We start from the raw sequence: 27889 nt of genomic DNA on the forward strand, positions 1-27889 counted from the left end.
TGTTACAACCATTGTATTTATATGGAGTGTCCAGCTCAATTTCTAATGAACAATAAAACCCAGGATGCCAATGGTGAGGGATTCAGTAAAGGTAACACTATTGAATGTCAAGGGGTTTTGGTTAGATTCACTCCTATTGTCAATGGTCATTGTCTCGCAGTTTTGTGGTGTGAATGCTATTTGTCACTTGTCAGCTCAAGTCTGGATATTGTCCAGATTTTGTTGCGTTTGAATGTGGACTGAGGAGTCACAGAAAAGGTGCTAGATCAATGCAGATTTCACTTCTGACCTTCTGATGGAGGGAAGGCATTGCTGAAGCAGCTGAACATGATTGGGCCAAGAACACTTTCTTTAGGAACTCCAACAGAGATTTGCTTTGGCTGAGACGACTGACCTCTAACAAGCAGAGCCATCTTCCAATGTGGGAGGTTTGACTGCAGGCAGCAGGGAGGTTGTCAACTGATACCCATTGAATCTAGTTTTGCTCGGCTCCATAATATCACACTCTGTCGAATGTGACTTTAATGTGAAAGGCTGTCACTCTCCCCTCATTTCTGGAATTCAGTTCTTTGTCCATGTTTAAATCAAGTCTGTAATTCAGTCATGAGCGGAGTAGGCCTTGCGTAACCCACATTTTATGTCACGAGCAGGTTATTGCTGAGCTAGTGCTGCTTGATAGCACTGTGGAAAGCACTTTCCTACACCTAACTCATGATTGAGCATGGACTGATGCGGCAGTAATTCACCAGGGTAGTTTGACCTGTTTTCTGTGCCCAGGACATGCCTGGCCTATTTTGCACATTGTCCATGCCAGTGTTGTAGCTGTAGCGGGAGTGCTTGGCTAGCACAAGTCATCAGTATTATTGCCAGAATTTTGTCAGGCTCCATAGCATTTGCAGTAACCAGTGCCACTCGCCCAACAGTGTCTTGATTTCACGTGGAGCGAAGCGAATTCTCTGCTGACAGGTATCTGTAATATTGGTGATCTATGGAAGATGCTGAGATGGATCAGACAATTGGCACATCTGGCTGAAGGTTGCTGTGAATGCTCCAGCCTTACCTTTTGCACTGATGTATTGTTCTTTCCAAAGCAGAGCAAGGGAATATCTGTGGAGCTTATTCCTTCAATGAGTTGTTTAATTATCAACCTTAATTCGCGACTCGATGTGGCAGCACTGTGGGCTCAGACCCCAGCTTCCTGAGTTAATGGTCTAGCCACAATATCGAGGAGAAAGTGAGGACTGCAGATGCTGGAGATCAGAGCTGAAAATGTGTTGCTGGAAAAGTGCAGCAGGTCAGGCAGCATCCAATGAGCAGGAGAATCGACGTTTCGGGCATGAGCCCTTCTTCAGGATTCCTGAAGATCGCTTATCCTTTGTATTTTGTAGATTCCAACAATACATCATATATTCGCTTAAATTGTTAGTCTTGAAAATGCTTTACTTCACAGACTTTAGGATATAATGTTCTGTTTTCAATTCTTCTCTCCGACAGGCAAGGTCATTGATGTCATACTGGCTTTCCTCCTCATTAATTGCAAAACCAAACGTTTTTCACCTCATCTTTTAACTTACTGATCAAAATTGCTCCATTCTTGACTAGACCTTTCATATACGCTGCAAACATCAAAGGATCCAGCACCAAGTCATATAATAAGCCACTGGACACAAGATGTCTTCATAATGACTACCTTCGAACATTACCTTCTGCCAACAAATAAACCTTTGATGCATTTACCAAACTGCACCAGATCCCATGAACCCTTACCTTATTGAAGATGCAAGATCTGGTCAAAAACCTGATAGAAGTCAAGAAGCATTACATTCACTTTTTACACCCGATGTCACATCTCATTGCCTCTCCACAAAACAGAATCAACCACTTCCGATATGATATCACTTCCACAGTGTCAAAAACAAACGGACAGATTGCAGTAGGTCTCAACATTGTATTTAATTCCATTCCCATTTTCCAGAATGAAACAGAAGAGACACAAAATTATTTCAGCTAGAGTAAATTATCTGTCAGAGAGATAAGAAGAGTTACCATGCTGAATTTTATTGCTTAAACTTTACTTTTCCAACTTTTAATGAATGCTGTCTCTTCGATTTACTTATTAACTTCCCTCAAGCTTTCTACTTTTAAACATAGGTTTATGAGCGAAACTACATATTGTCATTTAGCTCCTTTCACCCGATGTTAACTCTTCCTATCTCTCTGACGGATAATTTACTCTAGCTGAAATAATCTTGTGTCTCTTCTGTTTCATTCTGGAAAATGGGAATGGAATTGAATACAATGTTGAGACCAACAGCAATCTTTCCGTTTGTTCTTGACCCTGTCAGTGTGTGTTCACCCTCAGAGGTAGGAAGAAAGTTTGTGCTGATAATACGGAAAGTAGTGCCTGATGTATCATTCTCAGCTGGCGTGCAACTTCCTGTTTCTATGTGCCAGCAGCCAGCCACACATCTCACTCCTGATCAGAAAATAAACCCAGGGGATGCAATCTGGCGGAAACATCTGCCAATGTGGCCTATGTCAGGACACAGAGTGTGAAGCGATCACATTGAAGTGACATCTGCAAATCGACATTTCGATCTCTGTTTCATGGTCTGATTCCAGGACGTCATTGGACGAGTCTCTCGACCATCTAACAAGCTCATTCGATTCACTAACGTCTGGAACATATCGATATGCACCTTTTCATGTCTTTGATCTTGTACTCCTTGTTACTCTGTCTTCAGATTTAATGTTCCCAGTTTTTGATTCTGCCTTCGGTATCCATCACCTCCCCAGCCGAATACATGCCTAAATTTTGATCAACTAAACAAATAATACAGTTTTGTACAGACAGGTATGTCGGTGTGTCAGATTAACAGAATCAATATATGGAGAGATCACCTTGTCAGTATCTAACTCTGACCGACATTGAATTCAAATAAACCACAGCACTGTATGGTTTCAAACTTTGCAAATCCTCTCTCTTTGAAAGAGCTTGTTCTAACGGTTAATTATTTTCTTGATTATTTCAGAAACTATGACTAAAAAATCCCTGTTTTTAACAAAGTTTCAAATATTATTAAAAGTTGCAGCACTGGCATTTCCTACAGCGAGCATTGTGGTGTTTAACTGTTCTGGTCAAAATTTGCTTCAAGCAGAAGACCTAATCATTGGTTTCTCTGAGTTCCCAGCCATTGCACTTGCAGTTCCATAATAACTGCAAGCAATTGATAAGCCCCAGAATGAACAGAATGTCCAGGCCCTGCACATATCAAAACGCAATGATGTCGGCCTCGAAGATCTCCGTTTCTTCCTGTCACGCCAACCCAAGCAGTACATGCTCAACCTCAACTACATTTCCTTTCAATCCTCCCACTTCCTCCAAACCAAAGGGGTGGCCATGGACACTTGTATGGACCCCAGCTATGCCTGCCTCTTCGTCAGATATGTGGAACAGTCAATCTTCCACAGCTACACTGGTACCATTGCCCACCTTTACCACCGCTACATTGATGACTGTATCAATGCCACCTCATGCTACCACTAGGAGGTTGAACAGTTCATCAACTTTAATAAGACCTTCCACCCTGACCTAAACTTCAGAGGGACCATCTCGGACACCTCCCTCCCTTTCCTAGACCTCTCCACCTCTATCTCCAGTGACCAACTAAACATTTACTACAAGCCTTCTGACTCCCACAGCTACCTGGACTACACTCCTCCCACCCGACCTCCTGGAAAAATGCCATCCCTTTATTGTAAATTCCTGTGCCTCCACCGCACCTGCTCCCAGGAGGACCAGTTCCACCATAAAACATCCCAGATAACCTCTTTTTTCAAAAATTGCAATTTCCCCTCCCACGTGGTCGACGATGCCCTTGAAAACCATTCCTCCAATCTCAACAGGGAGCCCTCCTGGTCCTCAACTTCCAATGCACCGACCTTGCATACATCATATTATCCTCCGCTGCTTCCACCGCCTGTAAACAGACCCCATCACTCGGGTATATTTCGCTCCCTACGCCTATCCGCATTCCGGTGGCACCATTCCCTCCGCGACTCCCTCATTAGGTCCATGCCCCTCCACCAGCCCACTCCCCACCCCTATCACCTTCCCTTGCTACTACAGGAAGTGCAAAATCTGCGCCCACATCTCCCCCTCACCTCCGACAAGGCCCCAAATGATCCAGAGAAATGTATCTATACTTCCACAAATGTCATCTGCTGTGTCTGTTCCACCTGATGTGGTCTCCTCTACATCAGGGAGACAGGACACTAACTTGCTGATCATTTCAGAGAACATCTCTGGGACACCCATGCCGACCAACTCCACGGCCCCGTGGCTGAACACTTTAACTTCCTCTCCCACTCCACCAAGAACAGATCAGTCATATTCTGTTCATTTCCAATGAAGAAATACGAAATAACCGAGTCTGAATTTGGGATGATATTAACAGGATTTATTTCGAACGAAGCATGGACAGATTATTTTGCCATAACAGGTGGAGAGATTCACTTCCTGAAAAAGCAGCTCAAGTGATATAAGCTGGCACCAAACCGAGTTTGGTCAATACTGAGGCAAGAATACAGCATACAGTCTTGAGTGAAGTAAATAAAGAAACTATCTTAACTTCGGAACAAGATACAGTTTATTAAATATGAACGAATACGCAAGTATTTTAGGATATAATAGAAAAGTGATTTAAAGTATATTGAAATGCAAACAGAGATGTGAATTTGTGTCTCTACATTCATTCTAGCTAAATTAATCATTTCAGAAATGCATTTGTTAAATTTCATGAATCATTCGTTGGTCCATTCACGAACCTTGTTAGGTCCTTGTTAAATTCTGAACCATCGCCTTCCAGGTTCACAGTGGTTGCGAATTTAATGTTACAGCAAATTGTGAAGTTGTGCACTGTATGCCAATATCTTAGTTTAAAATATAAGCAATCACAGCTCCAAACATTTCCAAAATATCACTATGGATCTTCCTTGAATCCAAAAAAAATTGTCCCTTTGATCAAGGATTTCTAAAATTTACTCCCATATCTGTTATGAAGGACGTTTTCAAATAACCTGAAGTGCAAATGGTTCCCATCAGTCTGAATACAGTAACATTTCATGTGTTACCCCACACAAAAAGAAATCAAGCAATATTCACGAGTTGCTCTAAGCAAGTCTATGATGGACTGTTTTATCAAACAAAATCATTTCCAATGTTGTGAGGGCTCGCCTGTCTTCTGTGCAATGGTCTGAATTTTGTGTCTGACTGCAGATGACACTGGCTGATCTGGGTATAAGTACAGTTTGCGCCTTTCACATTGTTAATGTATATTGCTGACTTTAGTTGAATAAAGTGATGTTGTCCCAGGCATCGTCTGGCACCATTAATTAGACCATTAATTTCCAAATCACGAGCTAGACTATCAGGTGGAGTGTATTGTTCTCATTGAAATGAATGCTTGGAATATTTCTGGTATGAAGAGTCTTTGAACGAGACAAAGTAGGAAAGATGAATTTAGAGTAGTAGAAAGTTTTCATGACAGAGAGAGATCACTTCGCCCATCGCACCTGTATCACGTGAAGACAGAGCCTTCCAGCCAACACCCAATTTATAGCATGTTGTCCATAACCCTGCAGGTGATAGCACTGTAAACATTCGGGAACATTGTGTAGGGTCTAATCCATTATCAACATAGATATGATCTCCAATGCTGTAAATCCTGGCTTCTGGGGAAAAAGTAGGGGCAGAACTGTATCAATATTCAAACAGTTGGTACAGCCCTGAGGAGCTAATAGGCCCAATTCTAAACGTTGTTTCTCAGGACATTTTGACAATTCTTGACTTAATATCATTGTAAACTGACATGAAAAAAATGCAGACATGTTCCCCAGAAATGCTGACAGCAACATACCTTTACTCAGCCAAGATCAGCAACATGAATTAAGAAAGTTTAAAAAAAAACTTTCTTTTAACTGATTATCGACAACACGGATTTCACAAAGTGCAAAGTACAGAGGGGAATGGTGGAGGGTTGGGTGTGGGTGATGTTCATTTTCCCTGATGTCTGGTTGCGTTTGTGAGCAACAGCTGAACCTGCGAACCAGATTCAGGATGGTATGGCAGGTATTTCAGCAGATATTGTGTACACGGCATTCTCCCATAAATCAGCAATGACACAAACATTTATTTTTGATGGTGTTTGAAGCCAAAGAAAATTGAAAAATATGGTGGGACAAGTTCCTTTCATTTCTTTGAACTGGTATCAATGGACACTGTCTGTGGACCTGGGGTGGCAGGAGGATCTTAAACAGCAGAATGTGAGGGAACAGAACCAACGTTGGTAATCCAGATAGACTGGAACCTTTATCACTGGAGGGTGAGAGTTCGGGGGGGGCGACCTCATATAAGTTTATCAAGCCATGAGTGGAAAGGTGAATGGCTCTAATTGACATGATTCATACTGGAAATGTACAAAGCTTTCGTTTCAAAAATATCACATATCAATAAACTCCACCTGATAATCTGGCTAGTGATGTGGAAATTAATGGTCTAATTAATGGTGCCAGACGATGCCTGGGACAACACCTCTTTATTCAACTAAAGTCAGCAATATACATCAACAATGTGAAAGGCACAAACTATACTTTTACCCAGATCAGTCAGTTTCATCTGCAGTCAGACACAACTTAAAATTCACACCATTGCACAGAAGATAGACGAGCGCTCACAACAGTGGAAATGATTTTGTTTGATAAAAGAATCCATCATAGACTTCCTCAGAGCAAATCATGTGAACAAACTAGTTTTTTTTATGTGTGTGGGGTAGTGCACGAAATGTTACTTTAATCCGATTGATGTAAACCATTTGCATTTAAGAAGTTATTTGAAAACGTCTATCACAGTAGATACACGAGTAAATTTTACAAATCATTGATCAAAGGGGACAATCTTTTTTGGACTCGAGGAAGATCCATAGTGATATTTTGGAAATGTTTGGAGCTGGGATTGTTTTCAATTTTTGACTAAGGCATTGGCGAATTTTCCCTATGGTGGGGGATTTCAACAATAGGGAACATGTTTTTACAATGAGAGGAGAAAAATTTAAAAAAAACATATCAGAGACAACTTTTTACACAGAGAATGGTTTTTGTGTGGGATGATCTTACAACCTTCAGAAGACATTTGGATAAGTAAATGAATATCAAATGTTTGGAAGGATATGGGCCAAGTGCACACAGGTGGGATTAGTTTAGTTTGGGATTATGACTGGCATGGACTGGTTGGACCGAAGGGTCTGTAATCATGCTGTATCACTACATGACTCTGACTATTTATCAATTTTTCTCAATATTAAACAGTGCTGTAGTGATCCTCGAATGAACTGTTGATGTTAGGGTTGTGTCTGAGACTCTGCGAATATTTCCTTCAATGAGAGGAGGGACTAGTTCTCCAAGTTACATAACTGAAAAATAAACTTTCCTCCAGCATTGTTGCTGAGTCGATTTGTTTCTGAGGAGGCGGTGGTTATGGTTTGCAGTTTGCTTTCCACCAACTGGTCAACAGTGAGACAAAATATCTTTGATCCACTGCAGAAACTCCACCTGCTTCCAGTAAATGAAACTGGGAACTCAAGGACCTTTTCTGCAGTCAGTTTAATTGCTGCCAACTATTGTATCTGGCATATTAAAGGGAAAATGAATAAACTAAAGTAAAATCCTACCAAACAAACGATATTTTCCCATTTACTCAAAATGGATACATTTCACTTGGCATTTCTTCTTTAAAAAGGAAAGTCACTAAATACAGCATTCACTGTGTGACTGTCAGAAAACAGGACATTGAAGGCAGTGACGTTCTGGTTAGTTCAGCCTGTTATTGAGTATCTTTAAAGCTCCTGAATATGAAGTTAATAGATCCAAAATCCCACATTGCAGTAATATTTGTTATCATCTCAAAGTAAATTAGCAACATTGAATTGGTTCAAACTCACAACACTTGTTACACCATTCTCGGATTCATGCATCTCATTAAAACTGAGTGTAACAGCGAAATTTTACTGATTTTCATGAGTTATCTGCCCCTTTCAGAGCTATCAGTGAGCAGAGACATGTACTGTTTATAACCTACATCCGTGGTAATGATTATTGTAATACTCTCTAATTTAACCAAACATTCCTGATGTACCCAGACTGTTAGATATGGATCTATGGACTGTTCATTAGATGCTCTTTCAAAAGTTTACCTCGGTATTATGTATCACTGCCAACTCACTTTTTGTTTCTCAGGCACACAGCTTTCCTTTATTATGCATTTTAGGGTCGGAGCAATTTGAAAAAAACGATGCAGGGAGAGACATTCTGCAATGTAAGGAGGTGCTTCTAATCTCCGGGTCCAAACTGTTTAGTGACACACACTCACCTTCTGAACATAATCACTTTAGACATGCTCCATATTATGTTGCCTAAACTGAATTTAGAAACGCAGATTAGAAATGGTATCTTATTTTGTAAAGTGAGAGGGAGAGAGACTTTGAGTGACAGCAAAAATAAAGTCACTAATTTTGTTGGTTAATACTATTATTGAAGTTCTTTTTAGCTTTATCTGCTTGTGGTGGAATGTAGAATTAAAGGGAGTTAACTTCTAATTGAATATTCTAAATATAATCACTTTGGACACGCTCTGTGTTCAGTGGTCTAAATTGAATTTTGAAATGTTTAGTATGAATTACATATTATTTTGTAGTGGGACAGAGACTGGCAGTATCTTGGGAAAACAAGCTCAATTGTTTTACTAGCTGGTAATATGTTTGAACTTTGATTTTAGTTTTATCTGCTTGTGAATGAATGTAGAAATAAAGGGAGCTAACATCCAAATGAATTTGTTTTTTTTTAAACAAAATACTTGCAACTATCATGTGAAACAGACCTGAAGCTACTCAATTTTACTTCCACCATTTAAATAAAAACACTCCCAACGAAGCTATTCAGCAAAATAAATATCCCAAGATGTGTATATGTCCATGTTTCAGCGTAACCTCGTAAATACATGATCCCATGTGTTCGGGCTGAGACCAGGATCCAGTCTGAGCCTCCAGCAGGAAACCAAGAGGCGGAAGCTGTAAACCTGCCCTTTCCGATGGCCATATAAATCCTGGGCACTAGACCGTAATTCAACACTCCTGGATCGGCCCTGTTTAGAAAGATCTTGACAGAACCGCTTCCCACAAGTTATCAGAATGATTGCGTCTACAATTTTTCTCAGTTTATTCCTTACTTTCTTATCATGTGAGTGTTTTTTGTTCAAGTCTTGTCTTTGTCACTGTCTCAATGTTAGTCTACCGCAGGAATGTAAAAGACTCAGCCATCATTTAATCTGTATTAATGCTCATGGTTTATTTGTTTTCTTTTCTAAAGGTGTCCAGTCGGAGGTTGTTTTGACCCAGCCAGAGGCAGAAACTGCCCGTCCCGGAGGCAGCCTGAAACTGACCTGTAAAACCAGAGGCTTCGATCTTAGCAGCTACGGCATGTACTGGGTCCGACAGGTTCCCGGACAGGGTCTGGAGTGGCTGGTTAGCTACTATAGTTCATCCAGCAGTAACTATGCACCAGCGATTAAGAATCGATTTACTGCGTCCAAAGACAATTCAAACAACATTTTCGCGTTGGACATGGAGAACCTGAAGATCGAAGACACCGCCATCTATTACTGTGCAAGAGACCACAGCAAGAGGAACCAGGCTGGACCCGTTCAAAAACAGCTCGACGGAACATTTTGTCAATTCCATCATAAACTGACGGTCAGTACGAGTTTTAAATGCAATTATACCAACTGCGATCTGAAGCAGACCTCAGGCTGCCTCTTACAAAACTATCAAAGAGGAAATGTACCATTTAAACTAGCAAACTGGTGACACAATGGGACAATGTTTTGGGCATGTCATATGTACTGCTAACACTTCCATCAATTAAATGCTCGGATAAAATGTTAGTTTTAATATATCTGACAGCTCAAGAAATCACTGCTAATTGTTATGTCAACTATGGCATTAATTCTAAACATGATCAGTACTAAATGGCTCTTTCAAATGAAAATTGAGACCTAGAGTAAAGAACAGAGAATGAGTGTACTGTTCTACATCATTGTGATACTACAGTGGGTACAACTGGGGTGACACTGCAATTATGATCAATACAAAAACCTATTCAGCCTCCACTGTTTGAAACTAGTCAGTGATTACTTCTACAAACTGCCTTAACTTGCACTGCAGTATTAGTTCTGTGCGGTTTAATGCCAGTATCATTATTTAATTTGTAAAAGTGTTGGGTAATTATCAATACACCGTTGGGAATTTTGAGAATCAGCTCATGTGTTACTCTGTGAAGGATAAAACAGTATTAAAGTTTATCAAGAATGATCAGAATTCACAAGCGCAATTATGTGATGAAGATTTATCGTGACTTTATTTTGCCTGTGGTTCTGAAAATTTAAAATGATGGTAGATTTTTGATTTGTTTTATGCAGAGCTAGTTATTGTGTGACCCAGTCCAGAGAATGTAACACTGTGACTATCTTGAATACTGGGGCCAAGGGACCATGGTGACAGTGACTTCAGGTAAGAACTTTGAACTTTCCTAGTGACTTTTTAAAAACTTTCTATTCATGTGACTAATTTCTGAATTAATTGAAACTCAGATGCTGTGCTGAGTTTGGTTTGGGTCGGATTGATTTTTGTTCACACTGATTATACACTTCAGTTAAGGCTCAGCAAATAGTTAAAATGGTGATGATAGAGTCAGTTGCTCAGTGTATCTCTTTTTTTGATCAGATGGGCATTCTGTGTGGCTGGGTTACTTGAAACACCTAATGTCTCTTAATCTGTCAGCTATAAATAATGTTTAATGTTAGTGACCCCCTGACTGTGAGTTTTATTATCAACAACAAACGCTAAGAATTCAAAGATGTTCAAGATATTACCAAACATGATTAAAATATGCTAAAATATCATTATTCATTTCTTGATTATATGTTCTTACCATGATTATATTTTCTCATTTATTTTGTTATTTTTGTTGATGACAAGCAGGTTAGAAACTCATACAATTTTCTTGCGGTGCTATATTGCATTAGATCTGAGTTTGTTTTACATGATTTTGTTGAATTGAGTTGCTTGGAGTTTGGCTTTGCTTTAGTTGATTCAGTTTGAAATGTGTTAATTGTATTCTGACTTTGATTTTACTCGGTTTTGTTGAATTGTGTTGATTGGCTTTTGAAATTGTTTTATTTGATTCTGTTGAATTGAATTGGTTGGATTCTGATTATCTTTCATTTAAATCTGTTGTTTTGAGTTGATTGGATTCTGATTTTATTTTCCTTGATTCTGTTGAATTGAGTTGATTGAATTCTTATTCAGTTTGTGAAATTGATCAGCGTTTTCATGCTTTCTGTAATTGGTGTTTTCTTTCTGGTGAGGAGATTGACTCTCTGGATTACTGTTCATTACCAATATTTATGAAGTTCTTTTGCTTTTCATTAATCATTTCTGCATTTGTTAAACTTATATGACACATTTTTCTCTGCTTGATTGAAAACATTACATCCATTTGTAACTGAATACCAACTTAAGGAAGAAACCCGGAAGTGTGAGAAATGAAAAAAACGAGTTTTTAATATATTGACTTTTTAAAAAAAACTCAGTACTAATTGTAAACTAGCTGAATTTTGTTTTGAGTAGCCTCATTCAAAATAAAATTTGGGACTAAAATCTGAAACGACAGAATTGATCAGATTATGTAATTGAAACTAACTTAAAATTATAATGTGGTAATATTTGTCCATTCAAGTAATTTTGTTTTGACCATGAATTGATTAATCAATATATGCCTTCAACCGCTCTACTGTACTTTGCACAAGATTGTCATGATCAAGAAGGGTGTGCAGGTTGGAAATAAATTGAACTGTTGCCAGAAACGTTACAGCTTTAAGTGTTAAGTCCTCTCACAAACAAGGTTGTTGTTTTGACTTGTTATTTCAATTCAATGTAATCATTAGTTTGCTGGATTCTGAGCAGCTTTGTTAGACTTCAATTTGTTTTTTTTTATGTGAGGTTACATCATGTTCTTGGTTCTGTTGAAAATGTTTGCAGAGCTGGTTCTGCTGCAAACACACCGTGTTGTGATCTGGTGATTATTGCTCTGTTGAACAGGGACTGTGCTTGGGTAATATTAAATGTGTTATATTTGGGAAACCGTTTCTGGTTTCATTAATTGTTTTTGCAATGTTTACACGGTTGGTGACAGTGAACCGCTTCAGGTTCCTCATTCAATGCAGTCAGCATGCGAGTTGAAATTTCATAAAGCCTACTATTAAGTGAAAGGCAAATTGCAAAGGTTTTAGAAATGAAGGGAAAACAGATACCTTCGGGCGCCATTTTTACTTCAAATAAATAATTAAGTATTAATCTAATCCATGCTTTACAATCCAAATTTAGAACTCCACTATCTAGGTCAATCACAAGGTCTGTCTTTAAACAGTTTACAAGTCATAGAGAAATAGAAATAGCATTTCAAAAGTCTAATGTTCTAATAGTCCTTGCTCTTGAGCAAAAATGCCATGACTGTGTTATAATTGATCAAGAAACACCTTTCAATTCCGCTGTACACTACATACATATTTTTTCTGGCTGGAAAAGATCATTGGCAAAGACCATTTGGAAATTCTGCTCAATTCTATGAAGAACAGATCAGTTTCATTGCTTTGATCAGTTTCACACGTAACTTGAGTTAATTCATTGTTATGTCCCTGATTAATCTGGATTTGCAGGATAAAAATAAGACATTAACTGAATTATTTAATCTGCACAGTGCTTTAGGTGTTCCCAATCTGTGCATTTTAAACAAATATTTACATTTTACAACAAAACATCAACTGAAGAGTCATTCTTTCGGAAACAACTGCTATAGTGAATTATGTGACCAAGGCCAAATTTTGAATTAATTAAAATAATCCACCCATGAACTCGCAGGGCAGCATGGTGGCTCAGTGGTTGGCACTGCTGCCTCACAGCTCCAGGGTCCCAAATTCGATTCCACCCTCGGGTGACTGCCTGTGTGGAGTTTGCACATTCTCCTTGTGTCTGCGTGGGTTTCCTTCGGGCGCTCTGGTTTCCTACCACAATCCAAAAGATGGGCAAGTCAGGTGATTGTGTAATTTAGCACAGCCATAGTGTTCAGGGATGTCTAGGTTAGGGTGCATTAGTCAGGGGTAAATATAAATTCGGGGGAATGGGTCTGGGTGGGCTACTTACTGTTCAGAGGGTCAGTGTGGAATTGTTGAGCCAAATGGCTTGTTTCCATACGGTAGGAACTCTACTCTTAAAACCATGGGAATACTTGCTGCAAACGCAGAGAATTCATTTTACATCGATGTGTTCAGACGTATGCAGAGTTCACAAATTTGCAGAAGACATGAACTAGAGGATAACAGTTCACATTGTTTATTCAGACACTGAAAATAGAGTAATATTTATTTTAATTAATACTTGACCGATTTATTGCAATGTAGTGATCGGAAGGAAACTGCTCGCATTAGTTAAGTGTGACAATCATTTGGATTAGATTTCCTGCAGTATGTATCGGGCCATTCGGCCCAACAAGTCCACACCGACCGTTTGAAGAGGAACCCACCCAGACCCATTCCCCTACCCTATATTTACCCCTGACTAATGCACCTAACACTATGGACAATATAGCATGACCAGTTCACCTGACATGCACATCTTTGGATTGTGGGAGGAACTCCACACAGACACAGGGGAGATTGTGTAAACTCCACATAGGAAGTCACCCGAGGCTGGAACCGAGCCTGGGTACCTGGATCTGTGAGGCAGCAGTGCCCACATTTACTTAGACATCTGTTAAAGCGGGCAACTCCAGACAGAAGCATGTTTTCAATTCATATCTTTTTAAACATTTTCGTTCATTAAAAGCAGTTAACAAGAAAATGACCTTGCCCTGATTCCTTCAACAGAAATGCTTTCCACACTGGAATGCAGTATTGACTTGATGCAGTGCATGCAAAATCTCCACAGTTCAAGGAACGTTTTAAGAATATGTAAAAATAATTTAGAGAATAATTCATTTCCTCCAGATCTGTGCTTTAATTGGTGATATTTCCCACCTCAATAATTTTGTTAAATACAGTGACTTATTAAGTTTATTAACTCAGTGGTTATTTATGTTCATTGTGAACACATTCTTGTTCACATTAATCCACTGGTTAGTTCCTCGGATGAATGGTCAATTACAGTGACGTGAGGAGTTGAGCAATGTATCCTCTAGGATTAAGTCTGTTGTACAGTTTGTTTCAGTGCTATCTCTGACTAACTTGTCAACGGTCCTGGCCATTTGTAAGTTATCCAGTTCGGATCCCTGAATCTCAGACAGTTCAATTTCATCTCGCGCTTCAAAACCACTTTTATAGGCCAGAAATACAATATTCGATTAGGTGCCTCAGAATTGAGAGCCCTGACTATGTTGTTCTAAGCAGAACGAACGTTTCAGGAACAAAAGGCAGTTAGCAAGAGTTTTGAAATTGGTTGTTGGCAACAAGAGATATTTGATTGAGCGAGGCAGATGGAAATATGCTGTATATATTCTTTTATGCCTCAGTTATGCAGGACATATTTAGTGGCACAATGTAGAATCAGAATTTTTTTGCATCTTTTTATTTGAAAACCTATTATCAGCTTTTAATGTCACTGGCAACGGTCATATTACACTTCAAAACATTTTAATCTTTTTCAAACGAAGTAGACGGTCTGGTGCAGCAACATTCACAGGGGGAAAGAGGAAGGGAGTTCGAGTTTGGAATCCAGTGACAGTGAATTGATGGCAATGCAATTCCTAGTTTTATTCCTCTGTAATTCCCATAGAGTTTGAACAATTTGGAGCTGCTGTCAAAATATTCTTGGATAAATGTTGAAATGTTACTTTCATTGTACAAACATTCTGGAACAATCCCTGGTTGTTGGAAGGTGTTAATAACTAACATGGTTTATGTACTGTCAGAACAGGTGGGCTTTGTTCTCTGTGATAGTGTCGAGCTCATTGTGTTCAGGTCTGTTGTGATGTTGTATAGTGTTCCTGATTCTGTGCCAGGTGGCCTGTGTTCACTTACAACCTGTTAGAGAGGTATGTAACACCATCTCTTATCAGGTTACTTCAGTGCAAGAAAGCAGATTGAGATGTTTGGGTGTTTGTTGGAATTCCACTCACAGAGGCCAGTGAAATGTATTCAATCGCTGTCCTGACTTGTGTCTCTTAGATATTAAACAGAATTTTGGCAGTTAGCAGCCTTTTCCAGATAAATATTTGTTCACAAGCGTTTGGGCATCGCTAGATGGTGTTAATGGAGTAAGTGCTCACTTTATATTAAACCAGTGCTGTCGCTGAATTTGATTGTTCAGTACGGTGGGCGTTCCGCTAAATCCAACACTTGCAGCAGATGGAGATAGCTTTTCAGTTGGTCTTCAATTGCTATCTCCGAACATCCAGTACCTCTGCTAAGAATCCTTTTTCCAACAGGAGTCAAGACAACGTAATCACTGTTTATCTCAACAGGTGTGAGCTCTTGTGCCAAAACCATGAAAACAATTTGGTGAAGAGGGGGTCTCTGGATGCGAAAGGTTAACCTTGCCTTCTCTCCACAGGACCTGCTGAGTTTCTTCAGAAATTTCTGTCTTTTATTTTGGTTTTCTAGCATTTAAAGTTTGTTGTTTCATTGAAAAAAGTTCTGTTCGATTAAACACGTTCTTCAGAGAAAAGATGCATTTGAACAAATTGCGAACGTTCAGAGATATTAAATATCGGAGAATCATTGAATTTGAGCTCCCTGATCTCGAGCTGGAGTTTCACAAAAAACTATTATGAAGTAACAACCCACTCCAGAGTGCAGTGGCTGCTGTAATTGGGTGGAAGTTATTTTGATCACTCAAATAGAAAATGTCAATGATCTCGTTCCAAATAATCAACAGAATTTTTTTAAAGCATGTGTGAAACAAGTAATTTGTTGAAATATTTTAATAAAAAGTATTCACCGCCAGTGCTAGCTTAATGAATGACACAATGTAGGAGCAATGAAGGTAGGAGCAAGAGGAGGGCACTCAGCCCCTCAAGCTGTTCCACCACTTACTTAGATCATAGAGCGTCTGTGAGCTAAATCCGCAGGTCTCCTTTTGGCTAAAACTCTTTAACACCTTTGATTAACAAGCAAAAACTATCCCAGATTTACTGATTCAGTAAACAAAGGGAGACACCATTTCTGAAAGACATTGCTGTGAGTACTGTGAAACAATGAGGCTGGAATTAATTGCTAATGAAAGTAAACTTAAAATCTCTGACTATTTCCAATTGAAACATCCCAATCATCATATTTCATTAATTTAACACTATACTTCCCTGGAATAAAGAAATATAATGTGTGATTGCCTTGCTAAAAATGAGGGATGCTTGATTCCTATTATATGATTAAGACATAGCTCTGTTCCTTCAGTGAAAACACAGTCACATCACACAAAAGGAAAAAATGTCATCTTGTATAGACACACAAGTGCCTCAAATAATTTACAATTCTTCCAGTGGTTGTTTGAATCTCTAGACCGGTGTGGAAGTGTCAGACTTTTTATATCGCCTTGAGAAACCAGTTATCATCAGTCTATTTGAATTGCTGAAGTTTGTGTGGTATTAGCACATTCACAGCGCTGGTAGGAAGTGAGTCCCATGGCTGTGATTGAGGAAAAGGAAACGGGCAGGGAAATAGTTGAGAGTCAAGTTGAAGTCTGATTTGGAGGAAAGCTTTCAGGAGAAGCATTTACATACATGTGCGCCCTTATCTTCAAGGATCACAATTTTGGAACATGCTGCTGAAGGGACATGACAGCATGCAAAATGGAAGCTGAAGAAGGCACCTCGACCCCTCTAGAAGGCTATTCCATTCATGGGATCATCATGAATCTTGCTGCTCACCAATCTTCCCAACACTCGATAGCATTGAACCTAATTGTTTACTATTCAGCAAAAGAATGGTGAACCTTTGGAATTCTCCACAACAGAAATTGATTGAGGACAAAAAATTAAATGATTTCAATAAGGAGATAGATTCCTTCAATCCTTAAAAAAATGCTACAGATATGTGGGAGAAAGGGAAACAGGCTACAATATTGGTTGAAAGCCATGAAAACTTTGAATGGGACATGGTTTGTAAGTTTGCATGTAATGCCAACATTGGTGGTATAATTGGCAGTGAAAGTTATCTAAACGTACAATGACATCTTCTTCAGCTGGGCCAATGGGCTGAGGAGTCGCAGATGGAGTTTAATTTAAATGAATACGACGTGTTGCTTTTTGAGAAGATAAATCAGGTCACAACTTAGAGTTAATGGTAAGGCACTGGATAGTGATGTTTAAACACAGGGCCCTGAGGGTCCAGACTCATAGTGTCTTACAGAGTTAATGGTAGGGCACTGGATAGTGATGTTTAAACACAGGGCCCTGAGGGTCCAGACTCATTGTGTCTTACAGAGTTAATGGTACGGCACTGGGTAGTGATGTTGAACACTGAGTAACCTGAGGGTTCAGACTCTTAGATTCTTGAAAGCGTTGTCTCAAGTACCTAGTGTGTTGAAGGTGTTTTGCACATGTACCTTCATTGGTCAGAGCACTGAGTGCAGGAGTTAGGGCTTCATGTTGTAACTGTCCAGAGGAAGTGGTAAATGCAGAGATAGGTCCAACATTTAGAAGACATTTGAACAGCTACAGGAACAGGATAGGTCTGGATGGATATGGGCCAAAGGCAGGCAAGTGGAATTAGTTTAATTTGGGAACTCTGGTCAGCATGGATGAGCTGGACCAAAGGAATTGTTTCTGTGCTGTACGACTTTATGACTCACTGACTTTATGGTGGAGTAGGCTCAAAGTTGGAAGGTGGTGAGCAAGTGAGGGGCTAGATTGGGCATGTGGGAGAGTTTGGGCTGGTAGGCTGTGAGGTGTTGGCTGGCTGCTGGGTAAGCTTGCATGCACTCTGTCTGGCAAGGTGGCATCAAGGTAAATGGTAATGGTCACAGGATTATTTGTTCAAATTGTGCTTAAAGGTGACGGGTAGTTTGAGCTGAAATGCAGGAGGTCTGTCTTTGCCAGACAGGTTTATGGAGAGGTGGGCAGGATGCCAGGCTGGTTAGTGAAGAGGTGGGCAGAGTGCCAGGATGTTTCGGGTGGAAGGTCATTGTAATGAAGTGACAGGTGGACGTGTTGTCAAAATGCAAAGCTCAGAGTCTGGCAAAATGGTAGGTTGTAAAGCACAGATGCGAAAGGAGCTCGGATGCAATGTGCTCAGGTTGACTTGGTTAAGATGTAAGGTCAGTGATCAAGGGCTGAGGTCATGTCTTGGGTAGTGGGCTTTTGTCAGAGGTTGTGAAAATGATGGTGCCAGGTCCAGTCAGGGCCAGATTCACCATGGGCCAGGTGCAGGGCGGCAGGAGTGTAAATGAGTGAAAGGAATTGAGATCATATGTCCATCTGGAATATAGAATACAGAACATTACAGTGCAGTACAGGCCCTTCAGCCCTCGATGTTGCGCTGACCTGTGGAACCAATCTGAAGCCTATCTATCCGACCCTTTTCCATTTTCATCCATGTTTATCCAATGACCTTTTAAATGCCCTTAAAGTTGGCGAGTGTACTATTGTTGCAGGCAGTGCGCTCCATGCCCCTACTCCTCTCTGAGTAAAGAAACAACCTCTGACATCTGTCATCTATGTCCTGTCCTGCTAGCCATCACTATTCAAGGAAAAAGACTTTCACTGTCCACCCTCTGTTTATCTTTTATGTCTCAATTAAGTCACCTCTCAACCTTCTTCTCTCAAACAAACACAGCCTCAAGACCCTCATCCTTTTCTCATTAAACCTTCCCGCCATACCAAACAATGTCCTGGTAAACCTCCTCTGAACTCTTCCAAAGCTTCCACATTCTCTCTATAATGTGGTGACCAGAACAGTACACAATACTCCTAAGTACGGCCCCACCAGAGTTTTGTCCAGCTGCAGCCTAATCTCGTGGTTCTGAAACTCAGTCCCTCTATCGATGAAAGCCAACACAGAGTATGCCTTCTAAATAACTCTTATCAAACTGGCTGGCAACTGTTAGGGATCTATGTACATGGACACCGAGATCTCTCTTCTCAGCTATACTACCAATATGGATTGCCTTGGATGTGTTTTGTGTGATAGGGGTTGTGTGTTCCGGGCATGAATGGGTAGGGTTTGTCAATGTGAGTGGAAATTTAGGTCTAGACAGAGTAAGTGCAGTGGTTAGTCTGAAAGATGAGGTTTGGTGGTGAACTGCGTGTCAATTTGATAGTTATTAAAGTTAAAGATTACCAGTTCATTTCTCAAATCATATTTACGTAAATACTCAGCTGTAACACTCCAAAGTCTCTGAACCTTAATGGTACTCCATTTTTCAGAGGCCTCCAGAATTCAGATAATTGTAAATTAGATGTTTCAACTTCCAGACAATTGGCATGAGTTCAGCCGTGACAGCCCTCCTCCCAGTCCCAGTGCTCAGCTCCTGCCTGTGCTGCTGCTGCAGTGACCTTCCTCCCACAGAGAACATTCTGCCTTGCATTGATAAGTGAGGAAGGCTCACTAGACCTGATTTCCAAGTATGGGGACAGCAAACACGCGGGGACACAACTTTAAAGTGAGGGGAGATATGTATAAGACAGATGTCAGAGTTAGTTTCTTTACTCATTGAGTAGTAAGGGAATGGAATGCTTTGCCTGCAACGGTAGTAGATTCGCCAAGATTAAGTCATCATTGGACAGGCTTGGATGCTGCCTGAACTGCTGTGCTCTTCCAGCACCACTAATCCAGAATCTGGTTTCCAGCATCTGTAGACATTGTTTTTACCTAGGGATACAGACATACATGGAATAGTGTAGGTGGGATGGGCTTCAGATTAGTATGACAGGGTGGCGCAACATCGAGGGCCAAAGGGCCTGTATTGCACTGTAATGTTCTATGTTCTATGATTCACTCTGATTTCTCTCCGAGGGTACTGCCAGCGGTTGGGTATTTCCCAGCAGCACGGTACCAAGTGGGGCAGCACGCTGGTTCCGTGGTTAGCACTGCTGCCTCACAGTGCTAGGGACTCGGGTTCCATTCCAGCCTCGGGTGACTGTCTGCGTGGAGTTGGCACTTTCTCCCCATGTCTGTGTGCGTTTCCTCCCACAGTCCAAAGATGTGCAAGCTGGGGGAATTGCAAATGTTGTGTTCAGTGATTGGGAGGTTAGGTGCATTAGTCAGGGTTAACTGCAGCATAATAGGGTATGGGAATAGGTCTGGATGGGTTACTTTTCAGAGGGTGAGTGTGGACTTGTTGGGCCAAATGGCCTGTTTGCACACAGTGTAGAATTTCAATGAATCTGCATTTCCTTAGTTTGCATTTTGTGAAAGTTCTCTGCTCTTAACAGCAATCCAGTAAAAGTGTCAGTTGGTGAGATCTTCAAAGTTACTGGGGTGGGATCAGGATGTTCTTCTTCCTAAATTATATGGCAATGGTCAAGGTCGAGGGCATGTTTCTAAAGAAGGAACCAATGATCATGATCAGCAACTGGTATTAAACAAAAATAAACTCCAGTTATGCTGTAGACTCAGTGGGAGCATACTGGCAAACGTTTACAGCTGAGGATACATTTGAGTAACTGATAAGGTCAAATGGACAGAAACTAACATGCTCAATTGGTCATTCTATTGTAGAGACACCATCTCCCCCCACGCTTTATGGCCTGGTCTCCTCCTGTCAGGAGCACGACACCAGTTCTGCGACCTTTGGTTGTTTGGCGATGGACTATTCCCCTGACGTCACCAAGGTAACCTGGAAGAAAGGTGGGGAGTTAATCACGACTGGATTTAAGACTTATCCATCAGTGAGAAACAAGAACGGAACCTACACCCTGAGCAGCCAGTTAACCCTGCCCGGGTCAGCGGCAGATTGCCCCAGCAAAATCTACTGTGAGGTTCAACACAGTGGGTCACACAAGAGCAAAGAAATCCCATGTCCAGGTACGTGTTGTGGGAACTGAGATAAACAGAGCATCTGGGATTAATATGAAGAAGGCATTATTTATAACCGTTTTCACAGAATCACCTTATACAGCACAGGAAAAAGGCCCTTTGAACCATCCAGTTCACGCCTACCAATCACAGCCACCTAACTATTCCAGTCTCATGTGCCAGCACATGATCCATTGCCTTGTTTGACTTGCCCTTGCAAGGATGCATCGCAGTACTTCATACTTATTATGAGGGGCTCAGTCTCTACATGACTTATAGGTGCTGAGCTCCAGGCTAACACCACCCTCTGTTTGATTTTGTTTTCCCCTGAGATCCACTTGGAAGCTCCTGGCCTTACCTTCACCCTGTGCCCCTGAGCCATTGATCAATCCATCAAGGGGAAAGGTTTCAACCAGTTTACCCTGTCTGTGCCTAAAATAATTCTAGACATCATGATAATCTTCTCCCTAATTCTCCTCTGCTCCAAGGAAAACCCCTGTCTATCTAAACTAGTTTCATAACTAAAACCCTCCAACCCAGGCAAGATCCTGGCAAATCTCATCAATACTGCCTTCAGTGTAATCACATTCCTTCGATAACATGCACACAACGCTTCAGTATGGCCTAACCAGTGTTCTCTTAAGTTCCAGTTTCATCTCCCTACTCTTCATTGTCAATGTCTCGGCTCATAAAAGAAAATATCCTCTCACCTTTTTAGCCTCTTTATCCAGATGACACAGTACGATAGGGTATCGGTGGGTACATGCACCAAAGATCCTCAGGCCTTTCCAGGGTTCCACCATTCAAAACGTCATATCTCACAGATTCTTCTGCCAAATTACATCACCTTACATTTATTCAGAATAATTTCCATTTGCAACGTCACTTCACATACAACAAACCCTTTTATATCCTCCTGCAATCTAAAGCCATTGTGCTCATGATTACCAACATGACAGTTTTCATTTCATCTGTGAATTCACTGGTTAATCCTCCTAAATTTGAGTCTTAATCATTGTAATGTAAGAGAAATAACAAGGAAATCAAACCAATCCCTCCAGAGCACCAGGAGACATAGATTTCCAGTCACGCAGACACCCGATGACTATTATCCCCTGCTCCCACCACTCAGCGAGTTCTCGATCCAATCTGACAAATTAACTCCGATCCCATTGGCTCTGATTATTTCAATCATCTGGACATCGAGTTATCTCTCTGAAAACTACTATCAAATTCTTACACATGACTTCCTCACAATAAAATCGTGCTGAAAATTGTTGATTTATCTTCCAAATGAAGACTAATTTCACTTCTCAATAGTTTCCGTACCACTGAGATGAGCTTGACAGAACTGTGTTTTCATTATTTATACCTTCCTTCGTCCTGCATGACAGTGCAACGTTGGCTGATCTACACTCACTTGGCACAACTGCTGTGGCCAGAAATTATTGTCAGGGACCCAACTATTTCATCCTTTGCATCGTTCAACAGCTCGGTATACTTTTCATCTGCCCTGGAAATATAACCAATTTTCATTCAGCAAGACAACACAGAACATCACGTCATATGTCCTAATTTCTGAAAACTTCATCCCAACACCCCTCCATGTTTTCTGTCCCCACATTGTCCCTCTTACTAGTGAACACTGGCACAACACGTTCGTTTTGACCACAACCTAATCCTACAGCTCCACTCCAATAATACACTTAATGGAAATTACTGTTTCCAGAATAATTCTTTTATTATGAATGAGCCTGTAACTTTTAAAAATATTTTCCTTTATTTTGACTGCTATTATTTTCTCATGGTCCCTTTTGCTCTTCTAATTCCTCTGTCTTTCAAACTCCCCCTTGCATGTTCTATACTCCATACTAATTCCTATTGTTTTGAGATTTCAGTTTAGACTGGAAGCTTCCCTTGTTTCTCTTTATCTCACCCTCCATTCCCTTTGTTGTCCAGAGCCCACTGCATTCTTGGTCCCACTCAGTGGCTTCCTGGGAAATGTCCTCCCTGTGATTTTCTTATCTCTCTCTTAAATGTGTCACACTGCTCTGACTCAGATTTACCAATAAGTGTCAGCTTCCAGTCCACTCTGGTCAAGTCATTACCTGATCTTACTAAAATTGTCCTTCCCCTTTCCAGAACTTTGGGCCAATTTCTATTCCTTTGCAGTACAATCTGAAATCCAACTGATTTACGATCACTGTCTGCAAAGTACTCCACCATTGAGGTTTTACCCACTGGGTCGACTTCATTCCCTAAAGTTAAGTCCAGGTTCACCCCTCTATTGCAAGGTTTGGATTAAAATTCTCAGTATTAAACACATACTTTGTTAAAATATTCTCCTGGGGGCATTTTTAGAATTCTGCTCCCTCTAAATTTTTGACAAAATGAATATCCAAGCCTATGCTGAGGAAGTTAATAACCTCTTTTCTCATTCCCCGATTTAATTTACATTTCTCTGAAATTTGCCCATGTATCTGCACTTGGTCTTTTGGACCTATAGTAAGGTCTATCGTGCTCTCCCAGTAGTTATGTTTGCTGTATTTTGGTTTTGAAGTACTATCCATTTGCCTTTTGTTCGAGGAGGTATCCATGATTTCATTTCTCTTTACAGCCTAAACTACTCTTGTCAGAATTGCAACAGAAGCAACATTCTGTACCCCACACCCCCGCTCCCATCCTTTTCCATCTTCCCCTGTCTCGCCTGAAGGCACTAAATCCTGGAATGTTGAATAGCCACTCCTGCCCCGCTCTCAATATGTCTCCGTGATAGCAACCGCATCATTTCCTCATTTATGCCGGTAATTCATCTGCCTTGTTCATCAGACTCTGTCATTAAAACGAAAACCATCCAACGTTGCTATCTCCCTTCTGATGTTACCGGCCTACCGTTTCTCTGCCTCCTTGACTCCCTTGCAGTGTCCTATAATTTTAGCCTTTCACATTGTCCTGCTGATCTTTCTGTGTGGATCCCAGCTTCTCCAGCACTCTGCACAATTATGATTCTTGTATCAATTAACCACAAGAAACCTTGATATATGAGAACTGATTGTATTTGTTCTGAAATTCATCAGATAATTTATGCGATGTGTTTCCTAATGATCTAGGTATTCTCCCACCAACTCTTCTCGTAACTGTGAGCTCCAGTGAAGAAATCGCAAGCAGCAAGTTTGCAACCGTCGTCTGTTCAATCATCGATTTCCATCCGAAGTCAATCTCCGTGAGTTGGTTGAAAAATGGCCGACGCTTGGATTCTGGCTTCTTCATGTCTCCCGTGTGTGAGGCAAACGGGAACTTCTCGGTGACGAGTCGGCTGATGGTCCCTTATGGTGAATGGTTCAACAGCACAGTCTATACCTGCCAGGTCACTCATGGAGAGAACATTCAAAGTAAAAACATCACCGCACTCCAGGGTAAGAGACACACACTGAGAGAGCTACAAATCATTCGGAACTCAGATGTGAATCAAACATGCTCATTTATCAGGCGTAGTAAACAGTACGGTACAGCTTCTCGTTTCCCAACATGCCACATATCGCATTTCAGTTTGAGTGTTACATTAGCATTGCTCATGACTCAACATTTTGGCAAGTCAGAAAAACATGTTTCCTCTCTGTTGAAGATAGATATATAGACAGTGAGCTTTGTTAAATAGTTTATTGCCTGACCATGCTGGGAGAGGCGTTCAGAGGGCTGCTTCAAGGATAAGTTTGGGGGTGGAGGGGGATATTGGAGAGATATCTGATTGAAACATAGAAAATACTGAGAGACTGAGGTCGGGTGAACGTGGAATAGATGTTTTGACTGGTAGTCCTGACTAGGACCCAAGGGCACAGTCTCAGGGTCAAAGGGGCACCGTTTAGAACTGAGATGTGAGGAGAAATTTCTTCAGCCAGAAAGTGATGAGGCTGTGGAACTTGTTGCTGCAGAGGGCTGTGGAGGCCAGGCCATTGTGTGTATTCAAGCCAGAGATAGATCGGCTCTTGTTTAGAGAAGACAGTAGAATGGCTATAGCCCGAAACGTCGATTTTCCTGCTCGTCGGATGCTGCCTGACCTGTTGTGCTTTTCCAGCATCATTCTGATCTAAACTCTGGATTGGCCGTACAGCCTTATTCTGATCCTCTATCTTTTGATGTTGTGGTCTCAAAAAGACGTGGTTAAAATATGCAGTGACCCTTACTTGAAAATAAATCAAAATGCGTTCAATGCTTTATTCCCTGCTCAGGAATGACCTGTTGGCCTTGGACATTGTACAACATCGATTTTTATCTGGTACTGAGCTCTTTAACTTCATTTATGGGATCAGACCACAGACCAATTGGGTATCACATCAACTGGGATAAACGTGATCTCACTGAGCTTCTTTAAGATGGTCTCTGTAATTAGTGGATGAGGCAGGAGAATAAATTCTGGTAAGAACGGTCCAATAGGGATGAATGAACGAGGAACTCGAGACAGGCTGATTTAGCCTGGTTTGGGGTAGCGATGTTTACATAGTGAGTAGTGGATGTCTATAAAATTAGTGCACATTTCCATCGCGTTTGTAGATTAATTTAAGACGCTTTTGTTTGTTTTTTTCTCCCCTGCTCTATGAAGAAATTATAAAACGCACCTTAGTAAATAAAGTGAAAGTACAGACCAGTTATGAACAAACTGAATGGAGGGAAAGACTTAAGGAGATGGGTGTCCTTTTCGATATCCAATGCTGTACTCAATGTCTTGTTTTCCGATCTACTCCAAACACAGCTCACGAGGAACAATGGCATAAGTTAGAGAATGACATCACACCAATAACGCAAAGTATTTTTGATCACGTTAAATATAATGAACAGAATTTCCATGGCTGTTCACCCCTCCTGTAACACTTTAGAACTCTGCAAAGAGAATAATTATTATTTATTATAATTTGTCTAAAATGTAGGATGTGATTTGGCAGTCAGCATGACCAACAGCATTTGCACCTATGGGTTATGAACATGGAAATGAACTCATTATATTGAGATTACTCTTGTCACAAGTATCAATAGATGGTTTTAAGTGAGAGACAGACTCTGAAAGAAAGGTAATTCCATGGGTTACATGATGGTATCTTCGATTATTTTATTTTTTTTCAGGTTTCACTTGTTACAAGGCCAGTGTTCTTTAGGAGTAATTACACAGGGTATGTTATAGGTAATCACAAATGCTTTCACAAATCAAAATACATCAACAACAGTAAGCATCGTTTCAACAATAGTTGGAGTTGCCATTTTGAAGGTGGTGTCTTCACCCTGTGAAGAAGTAATCTAAAGATTGGCGGTTTGTATCATAAAGGGGCATTTTTCATTGACTTTGATTTTTGTTTCATAGAAGATACCAAGTGCCACCCTAACACCGTTAAAATCCTCCCACCGCCAGTAGAACAAGTCTTACTGGAGGCGACGGTGACGTTAACCTGCGTTGTGTCCAATTTTCCTTCTGGAGTCAACGTGACCTGGAAACAAGAAAAGAAGCCTCTGAAAACAGAGATTGCTGACTAGCCTGGACAGAATCCCGACAGCGTGATCAGCAAATTAGACATTTCTACTGAAGCCTGGCTGAGTGGTATTACTTTTGAATGTGTAGTGTACCATCAGAATCTACCGACTCCGCGGCGAGACTCCATCCACAAGGAGAAAGGTGAGCGGTGAGATTAAAACACAAAGGATCCCATGTGTAATCCAGATCCAGTTACATCAATGTCAGGCTTTGATTGGTAATGAACAGACACCATTGGGAGTATTAATGGTGCATCTGAAGGCAGGATAGTTAGGTAGCTGATTAAGAAAAAGATGGACCAAAGGATTTTGTATTCTGATTAAGTCAGATAAAGTGGGAAGAAGCCTGGGTTTTGACGTCACCATCATCAATGAAAGTTGGACAGAATGTCCTTGTTGTGGGCTGGAAACATGGAGGCAACTTTCACATTAAACTCTACTTTTTTAACTGGACAGAATGTGTACCATTCTGCTCCTTTCGTCAACGGAATTGAATAAATCCCAAATTAAACATGGTATATTTTAATATTTAGTGAAATTGTAATATTGGTTCAGGATTTTTTTGGTTGATTTATTTTTGTCTCAAATATTCTGCAGTGATTAATCCGCTGGAGCCATCAGTGTCGGTCCTCCTGCCACCAACAGAAGAAATCTCCGCTCAGAGGTTTCTCTCCCTCACCTGTTTAGTGAGAGGTTTCTCCCCCCGAGAGATCTTCGTCAAGTGGACAAACAATGACAAGCCGGTGAATCCCAGTAACTACAAGAACACTGTGGTGATGGCGGAGAGTGACAACATCTCCTTCTTCATGTACAGCCTGTTATCCATTACAGCGGAGGAGTGGGCCAGCGGTGCTTCTTACTCCTGTGTGGTGGGGCATGAAGCGATTCCACTGAAGATCATCAACAGAACAGTCGATAAATCCAGCGGTAAACCGAGTTTTGTAAATATTTCGCTTGCACTGATGGACACTGTTAATTCATGTCAATAAAAATCTCAAAGTTGCATTTAATATTTCAACAGAAGTAATAGAAGTGTTTTTTTTCCCTCCAGTTGTGAGTTAAATACTGAATTAATTGTTTCCCACCCTGACTTCCATTCCATCTGTGTAGTTAAAGTGGATTATTAACAGGTCTAGGACAAGTGTCTTGTGCAGTTAATGTTCTCTGCTCAGATACACCCTGGGTCAGAGACAGAGTAAAGCTCACTCATTGCATGATTCCGCCAAATACCTTATCCATCCTAAATCCCTCTGT

At 40.7% G+C, this 27889-nt stretch overlaps 1 pseudogene; it reads left to right on the forward strand.

Moving 5' to 3' along the window:
• The first annotated feature begins 9227 nt into the window (after positions 1-9227).
• On the forward strand, positions 9228-27624 carry LOC140492675 (Ig heavy chain C region-like; annotated as a pseudogene).
• The last annotated feature ends 265 nt before the right edge of the window (positions 27625-27889 follow it).

The sequence above is a fragment of the Chiloscyllium punctatum genome, chromosome 21, assembly GCF_047496795.1.
Source record: "Chiloscyllium punctatum isolate Juve2018m chromosome 21, sChiPun1.3, whole genome shotgun sequence".
NCBI classification, from domain to species: domain Eukaryota; kingdom Metazoa; phylum Chordata; class Chondrichthyes; order Orectolobiformes; family Hemiscylliidae; genus Chiloscyllium; species Chiloscyllium punctatum.